Source organism: Podarcis tiliguerta, assembly GCF_965153285.1.
Source record: "Podarcis tiliguerta genome assembly, chromosome: 2".
Taxonomy (NCBI): Eukaryota; Metazoa; Chordata; class Lepidosauria; order Squamata; family Lacertidae; genus Podarcis; species Podarcis tiliguerta.
This window is the reverse complement of record NC_139535.1, coordinates 54,249,596-54,253,211: the sequence shown is the minus strand read 5'-3', so window position 1 is coordinate 54,253,211 and position 3,616 is coordinate 54,249,596.

Below are 3,616 nucleotides of genomic sequence, written 5' to 3'. Positions count from 1 at the left end.
CGGAACTGAACGGAAATGACGTTCTTAATTAAGGCGCGGGAGCAAAAAAGGAAAAAAGCCCCACCCCCTGTTTTTTTTAAAGCTTCCGACACTGCGGCTGCCCCTTTTGAAGGGCGGGGCTAATAAGTGCTCGCGCCCCTCCCGGAGCGCGTGGCTAAAGGGGAAATGGGTACTGCAAAAGGCCAAGCCGTCCTGCATCGGGGCGGTGCTCTTAGAATTAGAAAGGGATAGGGCATCTGTAATCGGACTTTTTATTACATTTAGTTCTAGAAAAAGCTGCCTTGAACATGGACGTAGCCAGGATTTATGTTGGGGGATGGCAAGAGCCTCAATTGAGTATTTTTATTGAGTTATTTGCCCCCTGCCCCCCCCTTGGCTACACCTATGGTCTTGAGTCCCGTCAGGGCGAAAGGCGGGGTATTAAAAATATACGTAATAATCTAAATTGACAGAGGCAATTAGAGATCAATCCAAACATAAATTTCAAGAAGAATGGGGAAAATATAGTGAGTATCTGAAAAAACTGCATTCAGATTAATACCTGGACTTGTCTTGACTAATTTCCGCAAAACAAATTATGGTGTAAGAATGTAAGATAAAGAGCAAAATAGAGAAGAGGAATTGAGAAAGAAACAGTTTACTAAGTATACAACCGGGCCTGTCCTGTGTTGAGGATGAAGGAAGTCAAATAGAAATGAATAAGAATTAGGGATGTACAGTATCTGTAACATCTGCTTTGCATTTGTAGTTGTAGTATCTTGTTGTGTTTGTTTTGTGAGTGTTGTCTGTGTTGGTGTCGGTATAATAGATTATATATATATATATATATATGCAGGTTTTGGTGTCCTCGGGTGTCTTCCCGTGTAAAAGTTGGGGTGTCTAGGCGACGTTTCGACGAGGTCTAGACACCCTAACTGTCTAGACACCCCAACTTTTACACGGGAAGACACCCGAGGACACCAAAACCTGCATTCCTGTACCCGTGAAAATCTACGAAAGCATATATATATATATATATATATAGAGTTTAGTCATGTGACCCCATGGACCAGACTCCATGAACAAAGACAACAGGCATATCTATCTATCTATCATCTATCTATCTATCTATCTATCTATGTATTAATATGAACTTTTTGTACAAGGATTTTGTACAAGGATTGGGGAAATGTTACAGAAGTCATAAGATTTGATGACATGATGCCCATTATACACACGAGGTTGCTTCTGGCTACAGGCTATTTATTTCCTTACCTGCCAGGGAATTCAGACGCTCCTCCTGCCACACCAAGCTTCTTCAGAGCGAGTGGCCGGACATCCATAGTTCTGAATGGGTGGAGTCACGGACCATTACGGCTGCTATATTCAATATGGGATGAAGCTTCTATGCAGTTTTGCCTAAAGGATGCAATTCTTATATGGAAGTGATAATTGAAAATGGGCTGAACAGGGGATGAGCTGGAAAACCTGCAATGATTGCCATTTCTACAGAGCTATTAAAAAGTGTAGGAATAATGTCCTGTCTTGAATCCAGTGTCTACTGTTGCTTGAGGGGACTATTATTTTTTGAAGTTACAACTCTCAGAATTAATAAAATAGGATGCATTGCAAATTAAGTGTGCACAGAATTGGACCCTTGCATCCTAACCATGGTTATTTGGAAATAGTTCATGGGTTGCGTCTAATGTTAGAGCAGACTCCTTGAAATTAACAGATTTGACAGTTTAAGTGCATTAATTCCAGTGGTTCTTCTTCAAAGTAGAATTGGATACAAATCCATGGTGGTATTTGTTTCTATTTGGGTAAGTATGCTTAGGATTGCATCTGTGCAATTCTAAGCATGCTTGGTTAGAAGTACCACTAAATGCAGTGAGTGGAATTCAGTGCTAGGTGGGGTATCTGTGTATAGAACATGGTTTTCCTGCAATGAGACTTCCCCAAATCTGTCTTGGAGGTGTTGGGGAGGAAGGGGAAAGGCCTGTTGTACAAGGTGACCTCGTTCAATGCATATGACAATTTAGTTGAATCCAGTGTAATGAGATTTACTTCCTAGGTAATGTTTCAGATTGGACCCCTTGAATGCTGTGTTTCTAACTTCTGACTAAGCATTCCTTGGGTCAGGCAAGCTGCATGTTGAACAACAAAACAACAATATAAAATATATGTTATTGAGGAAATGCAGTTATTTATCATCCTTTCGTCGTCTTCTTTAACCCCACATGAAGACATTTCCACACCCAACCTCCCAGATTTGCCTAAGCCAGTTTTCGGCACATTTCCCTTCAGATTTGAGAATGGCTCTGGGGGCTTTTAACTGAGTGTATTTTGGTGCTTTCTTTTTCGATGCAATTTCCCCAGTGGAGCAGCACCTCAAGTTGTAAATGAATCCAGGGACTGCTGGCGCTGTTGCTTATTTTCAAAGCATGGAAACAGTAAGTTCACATCCCATCTGTGTCATATCTAATAACAACAATGTACAAATCTTAGGAAAATCTACAGTTTGACATAGCAGGGTTTGTCACAGAAGAACTCATTGTACAATTTCTATAATAAGACTCCCTTGTTGGGCTTTGCTAAACAGAAATAATATGGTATCTAGAAACAAAGGCAAAACAATTTGGTGGGTTGAAGCTGGTGAAGACATTTCTGTGGGAATTAAAAATTCAACACCATTTGTGCTTCATTAAATGCAACTGCAGGCTGTCACACATTGCATAAAGGTCTTAAACTTGTGAAACCTGGAAAAGAAAACTTTTCTGGTGATATTTGACACTGCGAATGGATTATTTCCAGCCTGTTTTGTGCAGAACAAAGAGATTAACTTAGCTTTGTAGAGATATATAAAATATTTACTAGCTTACACAACTGTATGCAGCTGGATGACATGACGGGTCTGGCAACACTGGCATAATTGGTTGTGATAGATGTGACATGTATTGCTCAGAGGGCTTTTGAGCCTCCTGTTATATAGAATACAGTGGTACCTCGGGTTAAGTACTTAATTCGTTCCGGAGGTCCGTTCTTAACCTGAAACTGTTCTTAACCTGAAGCACCTCTTGCTGCCGCCGCGCCGCCGGAGCCCAATTTCTGTTCTTATCCTGAAGCAAAGTTCTTAACCTGATGCACTATTTCTGGGTTAGCAGAGTGTGTAACCTGAAGCATATGTAACCTGAGGTACCACTGTAGTTTTAAATGCACCTGTACCACCTTTTGAAAATCAGTTAAGGACCAGGTATGAAGGTGGATTTACAGTTGCATTTATACCATCTTCTATTTCCTGCGTCACCTGAGAACAGATGTATTCTGCCTTGAAATATATAACCTTCCAGCCCTCCATTCCCCCCATACAGTTGTACATATTTGGGAATAACCTTTTCATATTTTAAGCTTGCCTACTTGCATTGAAATGTCTCTTTTGTCACCATTGAGAACATCAAAAAGCCTTGCTGAATCAGATGAGGCCCATTAGTCCAGTATTATGTTTCGTCCAATGGCCCAAGAGATGCTTCAAAGAATTCCACAGGCATGGCAGAAACTAAAGATAGCAGCCCTTCTTCGGTGTTTGTCCCTCTGTTACTGATCGTCAGAGGCATGTTGCTTCTGTGGTTCCAAAAGG